We start from the raw sequence: 12462 nt of genomic DNA on the forward strand, positions 1-12462 counted from the left end.
GGCAGGTAGCGCATATGACAGGAGGTCTACTAGTGGATATGCTTTTACATTTGGCAGTGCTGTGGTGAGTTGGAGTAGCAAAAAGCAACCTACAGTTGCTTTATCCAGTACAGAGGCTGAGTACAGAGGTGCAGCCATTGCTACTTGTGAGGCTATATGGTTAAAGAATCTCTTGGCAGATTTATGTGAGCCTCTTGATGGCAAAGTTGTCATACATTGTGACAACATGAGCAGTATGCAGTTGGCAAAGAATCCAGTATTTCATGCGAGGACCAAACACATAGAGGTCCATTATCACTTTGTCAGAGAAAAGGTGCTGGATGGTATAGTTGATCTTCACTATGTGAAGACTGATGAGCAGGTGGCTGATATCTTTACGAAGCCACTTAGTAGGGAGAAGTTTGAGTACTTCCGAACTATGTTGGGAGTACATGGGATGAGCTTGAGGGGGAGTGTTGAGAGTGTTGATATCCCAAGCTCATCTACATCTTCATCGGCAGTACATCATGAGCTTGAGAGGGGCTGTTGAGATATTCAAGCTCGATGTGAGTGTGAGCCAGCTATGCTATGTGCTGGCAGATTAGGTAGGAACATGTGTGAGACATAAATGACCGCGTGTCCAGCTGGTCATAGTGTGTGGACATTAGCTAGGGTTAGTAGAGTGTGGACACAACTCATTGTGTGGTGTGTGGATTATGGATTAGTGCATTATGCTTTGTGTGAGAGTGGACATGGCTTCCCTCTATGGTTAGGGTTTGCAATATACATTAGGGTTTGCTCCTGTGTGTGTGTCTCCTCCTCCTCTACCGATCTTTCAACAGGATCCACCCCCACATGCTTGCAAAGTTTGGTCACAATCAGAGCATGTTTGGATTGGTAATTAGCGCCCAGTGTGGGTTTTTGAAGTCTCTTGGTGCTTAAGAGGCCAAGGAAAATCCAGGCCTTTCTCATACGTTCGTACCCAAACATCTCCGATGGGGACCAAACTTTGCAAGCATGGGGGGGGCCCACCCCCACATGCTTGCAAAGTTTGGTCACAATCAGAGCATGTTTGGATTGGTAATTAGCACCCAGTGCGGGTTTTTGAAGTCTCTTGGTGCTTAAGAGGCCATGGAAAATTTGGGCCTTCCCCATACCATCGTACCCAAATATGCTCCGATAGAGACCAAACTTTGCAAGCATGTAGGGGTGGGTCCCCCCACATGCTTGCAAACTTTGGTCCCCGACGGAGCATGTTTGGATTGGTAATCAGCGCCCAGTCCAGATTTCTCAAGTCTCTTGGTGCTTAAGAGGCCATGGAAAATCCGAGCCTTCCCCATACCATCGTACCCAAACATGCTCCGATGGGGACCAAACTTTGCAAGCATGGGGGGACCCACCCCCACATGCTTGCAAAGTTTGGTCACAATCAGAGCATGTTTGGATTGGTAATTAGCGCCCAATGTGGGTTTTTGAAGTCTTTTGGTGCTTAAGAGGCCAAGGAAAATCCGCGACTTTCCCATACCATCGTACCCAAACATGCTCCGATGGGGACCAAACTTTCCAAGCATGGGGGGGCGACCCACTCCCACATGCTTGCAAAGTTTGGTCACAATCAAAGCATGTTTTGATTGGTAATTAGCGCCCAGTGTGCAGGTTCTTAAAGTCTCTTGGTGCTTAAGAGGCCATGGAAAATTTGCGCCTTCCCCATACCATCGTACCCAAACATGCTCCGATGGGGACCAAACTTTGCAAGCATGTGGGGGTGGGTCCCCCCCCACATGCTTGCAAAGCATGTGGGTCCCCCCACATGCTTGCAAAGTTTGGTCCCCAATTGGAGCATGTTTGGATAGCGCCCAGTCTAGATTTCTCAAGTCTCTTGGTGCTTAAGAGGCCATGGAGAAACCAGGCCTTCCCCATACCATCGTACCCAAAACATGCTCCGATGGGGACCAAACTTTGCAAGCATGCCGGGGGGCCCACCCCCACATGCTTGAAAATTTTGGTCACAATCAGAGCATGTTTGGATTGGTAATTAGCGCCCAGTGTGGGTTTTTGAAGTCTCTTGGTGCTTAAGAGGCCAAGGAAAATCTGGGCCTTTCCCATACCATCGTACCCAAACATGGACCAAATTTTGTAAGCATAGGGGGGGGACCCACCTCCACATGCTTGCAAAGTTTGGTCACAATCACAGCATGTTTGGATTGGTAATTAGCGCCCAGTGCGGGTTTTGGAAGTCTCTTGGTGCTTAAGAGGCCATGGAAAATTCGGGCCTTCCCCATACCATCATACCCAAACATGCTCCGATGGGGACCAAACTTTGCAAGCATGTGAAGGTGAATTCCCCCCACATGCTTGCAAAGTTTGGTCCCCATCGGAGCATATTTGGTATGGTAATTATGCCCAGTCCAGATTTCTCAATTCTCCTTGTGCTTAAGAGGCCATGGAAAATCCGAGCCTTCCCCATACCATCGTACCCAAACATGCTCCGATGGGGACCAAACTTTGCATGCATGTGGGGGTGGGTCCCCCCCACATGCTTGCAAAGTTTGGTCCCCATCGGAGCATGTTTGGATTGGTAATTAGTGCTCCGATGGGGACCCACACCCACATGCTTGCAAAGTTTGGTCCCCATCGGAGCATGGAGATTTTCAACAAACAATATGATAGCCAACGTGTTAAAAAATATAATAAAATCAAGAACATCAACTAAAATGTAATGATACTCAATAATGAGAGAACTCATAATGATATAAATATCAAATAAGTACATCAGAATGAAAATGAGCTACCCCAGCTAGTCTGAGGTTGGTCACTGCCCAAAAATCTAAGTACAATGTAAGTGAGCTAACCCAGCTAGTCTGAGTTTAGTCACTATCAAGATAGAGATCTAGTTAGCAGCACCCTCTCTAGATCTTAACTGCTCTAGAATGCTCTTATGCTCATCCACTCGAAGCCGAAAATGAGGGTGAGAACTGTGTTTTCAGCTCTGTACTCGAACAAGAGTGAGCCTGGTAGCAGCCACTAGATGAGAGAACTGAAATGCCTCTAACTCCCACTTCCACTGACACCCCCGATGAAGTCGAATCTGCTGGTAGAACCTGCCTGCCACACAATCATGCTATGGGCGTCATAAGAAAACCCATGATCATCCACTATATCCTGGTCAAGGATGCACTTTGGCCTAGTGCAACTCATCAGATAGTAGTCTACTCCCTCGCTATTTCCCTCACTGGCAATAACAGCAAATACATCACCCTCCTGTAGCAAATCTGTGAGGTCATCATAACTGACCATGAACGCAGGACCTGTGTGCTCATCAGACAGCACTGGTGGATGTGAAGGATGCTCGGGGGAGAGGAATGTCTGTATCCATGCATCGGCCCATCCTCTCGAGGCACAATGTGACCAATCGCCATCCATACATGCTCCACAGAAGCATGCATACCGTCGTGTGTAAATCGTGGGGGCTGCCATGCACGTGCTCCTGATGGAATGTAAGCCCAAGGTGCCAGGTACTGTGTCACAATCATGGGAGGCTCTATGGTCAATCATGCCACCATCCACATGCCAAAAAAATCTCCTGACAATCCGAGCATCACGTTTGGGGTACGATGATGCTGCACTCCCACACAAATGTTGGGAGCACCACTCGACTACGTGGCCCGCATCTCTGAACCACTGAGCATCCTGCCCCACAGCTCATGACGCCTCAATGCACGTTTCACACACGCGCCCGCACTATCATGCTCTCCCTTCCCGTGACCAGTCTCAAAGAATGACCAAATCACTGGGATACTAGACTGCACATGCCACCTATAAATCCATAAAAGATAGTCTTAGTTATTGTTTTCTTTAAGATGTTCTAGTGAATTTAGTTTAATTGTAAATGTAAGAAAACCATAAGTACTACCTGTAGAGCCAATAGAATTGTCGTGTGATGACTTGAACTGTGTGCCACAACCATCCGACCAAACCCATCGCTGGACATGTCTGATCCCACAATCTCCTAAAAAATCGTCATGGAGACGAAAACAGTGTTGTGCATCATGTGAACGATCATCACTGATATAGAAATGATACTCTTGAATAATGACACGGGTCTCGGGGGTACTCGCTATCCCATCTACATGAGCCTCTACATGTCAATAGCTAATGTGGACCATAATAGCAACCTGGCGAGGTAAGCAATACATACGTTTAGGACACAAAAAATCAAATAAGTAATGTATCTCAAACATAAAACAAATATTACAAAATATAACCATTACCTACTCTGAGAAGTAATACTCAGATTGTATCTCCTAAAAAGGTGTGAAAGTATAGTTCTCTACAAAATCAATCACAGAGACGACCACACAAATAGGAAACTCTGCTAGGCATGCGCGGAACTGACGATCCTGCCACTTGGCACAATGACTGTGCCGTATGTAGGGGTAGATCTGCTCCCTAAATGTGGCTGTGAAGTGACAACGTGGTGTATGTTTGTCCACGAGCTGCAACTTCCTGGACTGTCCCCACCACTCTGGAGGAGCTGGTGTGTCACATACTCATAACGTTGCCATGCCACTATCTCTTGGTCACTTGCATCAAGATCTACCATCTGTAGATGTGCAAGTGAACCACATGATGTGCAATTGCCACACAAGGCATCCTATGGAACTGGGCATCCTCCGTGCGTGCACACAAAAGAGAGTGGATGAAATCACGTGGACTACGAGGCAACTCTCTATGCCCACTAAGAGAACGGAACACATCATAAAAAAGTTTGAACTCAACATGGTAGCGACAACAACATGTGTCATGCTGACGTGAGTACCCCTCAAACCAAGGCTTACACCCCTCAAATGACCTTTGCCCAATTTTAGGCTCTGGATACGAAGCCACAAACTGAGTACCTCACAAATCAAGGCTTACACCCCTCAAATGACCTTTGCCCAATTTTAAGCTCTGGATACGAAGCCACAAACTGAGAATACAACTCAGTTTGGGTCATTTCAAGAAAGCAAGCACCGTGCTCAATGAACACCCTCTTGTCACTCTCTTACGCAAAGCTTTCTTGAAAATTGGCGAGGCACGACAATTCTCCTCCCAAAAACTTTCTATCAAGGTTCTAGTGGTTTCATCTAGTAGGCGATCATGCCTAGCTACACGACCACTACTCGCCCACAAAGCACCAACCTCATTGGCATCTAAACTTTGTCGTCTAATAGACCCAACTCTAAGTGCGTGTGGTGCTATGGAAAGGATGCGAGATGTGGCACTAACCTTACCCTTCATTTGGGAGCTACTTATGGCTGCCACAATAGCTCGTCGAGCAGCCAAAGCGTCCACAGAGTTCCTCTTCTTGTTAACTATATAGGAATGACGAACACTTTGTAGCACCGCCATGCCAACTCTCCTCTCTCTTCGACCTCCAATGTCGGAAAGCGCCCTGCAGTTGGCCATGTTGGGCAGATCAATCAAAGCATCAAGCACACATGCCTATGATGAAGGCGTGAGGTCTTTGAAATAGGAATGGAAGATTGCATGGGCACGACAATGTGCCCCTGACTTTGATAGTTCTTTCCTATCCACACGAAGGGCGCCCAAAGGAGGGGGGTGGGTTCTTGTAGAAGAGAGGACTCAAGAAGGGTGGGTTCATGTGGATTATCTAAACTAAGGGGTAGTGGGGGGGAAGAGGGCGAAGGGAGAGGAAGTGGAAGAGGAGGAACAAGGCTTGGATCATCGCCAACGGAAGGTGTTTCTCGTTGACGTGCTCTCCACTCTCTCTTTCTCTCATGAGCTACCCTTCTCCTCTCCTCCTCTTGAACTTGGTGGATGGGGGGGAGTCTAGTCCATGATGGGATAGTACTAGAGATAAGTGTGGGATAGTACTAGAGATGTGTGATTATATAGGAAAAATAGATTATCCACTTCAAATCTCATTGGATTTCCTATCTAAGATTGATTGGATAACTAAGATAAACATAAAGATAATTAAAGATAAACAATTATTCACGTAAAAATCAATATTATTAATAATATTTATTAACAAGTCTAAATATTTATCATTACTAGATATATAAATATATCTTTAAAGATATCTTTTATTTTATAATTATATAACTACTTTTTTTTAATAAAGTATTTTTTTTTAAATTTTATTCAAAAGTTTATTCTACATAAAAAAATTTCAAGAAATATTAAATTAAAAATTTTATTTTTTTAAATTAATAATATGATCTTTAATAATATTATTATTGATCTAATCCCAAAATATAATCCTTTAAAATTAGTGATTTTAAATTCTTTTATTTAATAAGTTACATATATTTTATTATTAAAATTTCTATATTCTATTTCTCTAAATTACTAAATTAACTTTTTCAAAAATATATTTTTGAAAAAAGAGGGGAGGTGGGAAGGAGGTGCCACGTGTCACATGCGTGCATGACACGTGGCATTCTCTTGACATGTGGCACTATTATGGTTGATGTGGCAATTCCATGATGTGGCATGCCATGTCACCAAGTGCGAGGTGGCATGCAAAGGTGGCAAGATGATGTGGCATTAATGATGACTAGGATGATGAGGTGGGGAGTCAACTAGGTTGACCATGTTGACATGGAGGGTGGAGGTGGCAAGCTGCTTATGTGGATCCTCTCGATGCTCATGTGGACATAAGTGGCATGCATATATAAGATTTGTGCCTACCCAAGCCTCACACATGGAATGAAACCTAAACTGTGAAGTTTACCAAGCCTAGATTTCCAAACCTAACTAGGATTGGTTTTAGACTTGAAAAGGGGAGAGTGGACACAATATGGGAATTTTCACTTGGGAGGATTGAAAATGGACCTTCCCATACTCAAATTAAGCCAAAATTTTTTTAATAAATTCATGGCAACAAGAGTATTGATCCCTTGAGTTTTTAGATTGAAAGATTCAATATTTAATTTTCTAGAATTAAATTACTATTGATTTAATGGACCTCTGACAGTCATAGTAAATTTTCCAAAGTAAATCTACAAAAATCCAACCGTTAGATTTGTAATTTTACCTTATACCCACATTATACTAATCTTTTCCAATCTAATCATCACCAGATCCATACAATTTGAGCATTTTAAATGGTAGATGTGGTGGGAGGATAAAATAGTATGTTTTTTAACAATTCTAATATCTTTTAAATAATATAAAAAATAGTAGAACACATCAAAAATTACTCAATAAATCAAGTTAAGCTCTATGTTATTTGTATTTGTGATATGCAAAGTGGGAACATCATATGAGTAATAATGTAAAAGTTATAGGCAATTTACTCACATTCACTGTACCTGTCTAAACCTACGAGCGACCGACAGGGCCTGTATACAAACTTGGTTCCCAAAGAAAAGGGGATTTGCAATTATTGGATATTCGATCAGATTATAGTTTTAGGTGCCCAACTTTGCATATGATGTTTCATTAGAAGACCTTGAAGTGAAACTCCTTGGCTAACTATGAGAGATTGTCTATTCTTCTTGAAAAAATGCCTGTTTTCCAGCTAAAGCCAAGGGCGCCCACTACATGAAACTAGATAACCTCATCTTGCAATCACCCAAACATACAAACATATACATACATACATACATACATACATACAAACATACACACACACACACACACACACACATACATATATATGTATATATATATATATATATGTATGTATGTATGTATGTATGTATATATATATATGTATGTATGTATGTATGTATGTATATATATGTATGTATGTATGTATGTATATATATGTATGTATGTATATATATGTATATATTGTGTGTGTGTGTGTGTGTGTGTGTGTGTACAGACATACACACACAAACACACACACATATACATGTACATGTGTATGTGTGTGTGTGCGTGTGTGTATAACTATACACAAATACACATTCACATACACACACACACACACACACACACATATATATATATATGGTTGTATGTATGTATATATATGCATACATACATATATGTGTGTGTGCAAGTGTACAATTGTTCACTTACCACAAACATGCATGCATACTTTCCTTAAACTCTCTAGTGTAAATGTCTCCTAATAACACTAATTTAGGAATTTTGGAAAAAATTCACAGTTGTGGCACCAATCTCCTTGATTAGTATTTAAAAATTTGAGATGTGTTTTTGAGATGAGTGAGAGACTTTCTAAGATTCACACAAGCAAGAATGCTAAGCAAGAATGTCTTGCTCTTTATATTTTGAAATAGGAATGTTTTATCAATGAGAGAAGAATCTCTTGTGTGATTCCCATGAAACTTGAACCCTTAACGTTTGGGTGTGTGTGTGTGTATGTGAGACAGAGAGAGAAATAATGAAGAGTGAAGATTTTAGTTAGTTTAGTTACAAATATTAATATTCATTATATTTTTTAATTTAAAGAATATTTTTTCTTTTATTAAAATATTTAAATGAATTAATTTTTTATAATTTTAAATAAATTTAATATGAAGGTCAAGATATTAGAAAAAATAAGTTTTTTTCTTAATTTGTTTGAAATTGATTATTGCAAGAGAGAGAGAGACAGAGACAGAGACAGAGAGAGATGGATTGTATTTATCCCTAAAAAGTATTTGTGAAAAAAAAGTCTTCAAAAGAAGAATGACCTTGAACATTAAAATCATGTAGAAAACTTTAATTTGAGCGCTAGTACATGTCTAGAGAGAGACAGAGAGAGAGAGAGACAGAGAGAGATGGATTGTATTTATCCCTAAAAAGTATTTGTGAAAAAAAAGTCTTCAAAAGAAGAATGACCTTAAACATTAAAATCATGTAGAAAACTTTAATTTGAGCGGTAGTACATGTCTTCAAAGCTGTCTCAAAAAACATCATGAAAAGTGTTTAATCCTCATCTTCCTCCTCACTTTTATCATCATTAGTGTTCTCTTTAATATTCAAACTTTCTTGAGTCTTTGAGATAATTGTTAGTGGAATCTTTATCCTATTTACTTTTTGTCCCTTCCTTGGTGCCCAACTCCAGATAATGCTGCTAACATGCTCCCGACGTTGAGGATTATTTTCATTGCACCTCCAATGCTTCTTCCAACAATCTACATATGCTTCTGCATCACTCACATTCTTCTTTCTTGTGATAGGAGCCCAATATTGAATCTTCACTCTCATATAGTTTAGTGAGTCTTTCTCCATATCCACATCTGAAACTGCAACCCCTAACCATATTGGATATATTGTGTCACTTGGTCACACAAGAAGAAAGTTATCTTTTATCACATCAACTTCTGGTTTGAATTCCTCCCTTGGCTTACGTGCTGGTCCACAATAGTGTCCTTCATTTTCCTCTATTCCAATCGGCTCCTCATCTTTGTTGTTGTCATCAATGAAAGCATTCCTTGAAGACATACTTTTAGGCCAGAAGTCATGACAGAAAGTGTTCTCCTGCACATTTGCCGTATTCAAGGAAATAACCATGTTTTCCCAATACTCAATGACAAGCTTGATCCATTTTGCATAAGCTGAATCATCTCCTTTAGTTTCTACAAAGCTTTTCCACCAGTTCACAAAGGTATTCAAGCCTTGTACAACCTGGATATTATCCTTTATATATTCAAAAATAGGCACAACCTTTGGAACCCCTTGAGGAATCATAGGTGTCCCTGCATCATTACGCTTCCACAACTCAATTCCATTTTTAGGCAACCACTCACTTGATTTGGGGTGTATCTTGTATTGCATCAATGGTACGGCATCATTCATGTAAAATCTAAATTGCAATGGCTTTGAATGACCCACTAGTCTATCTGCTCCTTCATGTAAGTAGCCTTTTACAGTCTTTGAAGTCTGGCACCTCCTTCATAAGAAAAGGTGTTGGTTTCATGCTTGTACACTCATTAAAACTTTGCATCAAGTGAGGAAAGCTGAATGTTTGGCTTGTTCTAAGCTTCTCTGAAAAGCGACTAAACAATGCATCAATATCCTCATGCGTGTGTCCCACCATAAGAAAGCCCAATTGCACCATCTCAAAAACTCCTTTTGCCACCATTAAAGATAAGTATGCGAATACATATCGATTCTTATTCTCAGATCCACAGTTATCCAACTGAAGCAACAATGTCTTTGGCAACATCTTAAATTGTCCACAACATCCTCTAATGTGACATCATTTGTTTGTGTACTCTCATTTGCCTCCATATTTGCAACACATTGCACCATTTGATTATTGGCTTGATTCTCGTCATGCATAGCAGCATTTGTTTGCACCTCCGCATTTGTAACATCTTTTGAGATACAAAGCAAATTTTTCTCATTTTTTATCTTCATGTGATGATCTAATGCCATTCTAGACATCAAGCATTCAAAAATATTATGTGATGTCTGAGGAGTGGTACCATCACATATCAAATCACCGTACATGTGATAATCCATTCTCTCCAAGTTTCTAAGACACTTGGACAAAGAAGCAATTGTGAAGTTGGGATCGCTTGGCCATAAACCCACTCCAAAGTGTCCATAAGCATTTTGACCATGACCATGTGTGAGCATTCCTGTTAAGGATATTAGAAGAGACTGGATATTTTTTCGGATACATCTCTGAGTACATTCTCCAAGCATAGTCAACATTTCTACAACTCATTTGCTGCAACATATGCACCCGTCTCTGTATGAAGTACTTAGCACGCTCCTCTTGGTTCTTTGTTGACTCCAGTTTGAGCTTTATAGATGTACATATATCACACTTTGAGAATGTGCTAGTTTTGGAGAGAGTGACCATCTTGAAAACTGTATTCCACATTCGAGAAAATGTGGGCTGTGAAAGCCCTTTATATCCCAAAGAGTTGAGTGATGCATTAACTTCACGTAAGATATCCACTTGTTTATACATTGCTAGAAGAACTTTTTGTGTCTCACGAGTTCCATACATAGATGTCCTAGACTTATGAGGCATTTTCTCAGCATTATTATCTATGAAATCTTGTATAATTTCCTTCCCTATCTCCACATGTGTCAAACCTTTTCGGATGATTGCATTGTTCCCATGACTCACATTCCTTGATCCTTGCATATATCTTCTTCTATATCTGTAGAAAGTAGTCTTTGTAATTCCATATACAGTGTACCATGCTGTGCTGCAAACTTTTCTTCCATCATACATGAAGTTAAAACACTCCTCATTTGCTTCCTTACCAAATGCCATGTTCATACTATCATATATGTAGGTTGACCTGTTTGAGTAGTTTTGACCCCAAAAGTCTGACCTTGTTTGCAGAACTTTCCGTCTATCAGCCATTTGGCAACATTTGTTTGCACAACAATCAATGGTTGCAACATTGTACACATCTTCACGATTGCACTTTGTAGAAAAGGCTACATTCTTGTTAGTCTTCCTTGTTTCCCTGATTTTCATTACATACCTTCTTTTTTGAGGCAAACATAGAGTGTTCTCATTGCTGGTGCCGTTATCCTCTCCATCACATTCTTCTTGCCCTGAACTACTATTATCATCTGTATCACCCTCCTTAGTACAACCATTTTCATTGCTCGATTGATAATGAAAGTCATGAAGATTATCACTACCATCATGTACATCTGCATCATGAGTTTCAAGTAGTTGTAATTCTTCTCCATTCTCAAAGGTAAGTTGCTTTATGGGCCAACTAATCAAATTGATATGGGGTAAGTTTGATGTAGTATTTAAAGATGTTCCTATTGACAATGGCTTTTCAATTATGATGCCGAGGTGGGTTTCTCCTAGATCCCTGAAGTTGATAGCCTCATAAGAGTGAACAAAGAGAATCACCCCATCTCCAAGTTTTTCAGTTTTATGCTCAATCCATATAAATACCCTCTTCTCTCTCCAAGAATCTCTTCCCACCATCAAGTCAAGTGGGTGATGATTTTTTTGCTCAATGATTTTTGGGCATCCTCTTGAGTCCATTTTGTCCTTTGGTCCATCGTGAACTAATATGTGAACTGGCCATTTAATAGTACTTCCAACAGCTTCACCCATGGTACTAGCCCCCATTGTTGGAAATGAAAGAGTACACATATCCTCTAAACTTTCCATAACATGAATAGAAACACGTGCATCGCCGATCTCAATGGTGCCACAAAATTCTGTAGGATCATTGGAGAAAATGATTCCACATCCCTTCCTTGAGGTTCCTTGAAGAAGAAAAACTTTATCTCCTTTGATCCACATCATGTGAACCTACATTTGAATCGCCATTAGACTATGTTAGCAACAAAGAAATAACATAATTAATGATAAAATTTTGAATTGATAAAAACATATAATGTCCAGAGTCTCAAACATGAAATTAAACCTTAGTTTGTATACTTATAAAATCCACCTTTTCTACTAGGCAGGAAGTATTACAAAGTAGTATCAAAGAAGGTAGTTTTAAGGAGTAGGTATTCGGGCTCAAACTTGAGTTTGAGCTTAGACATTCTAATAAACTTTATTTAGAAGCACACACT

The sequence above is a fragment of the Cibotium barometz genome, chromosome 44, assembly GCF_041138505.1.
Source record: "Cibotium barometz isolate CiBa-2024 chromosome 44, ASM4113850v1, whole genome shotgun sequence".
NCBI classification, from domain to species: Eukaryota; Viridiplantae; Streptophyta; class Polypodiopsida; order Cyatheales; family Cibotiaceae; genus Cibotium; species Cibotium barometz.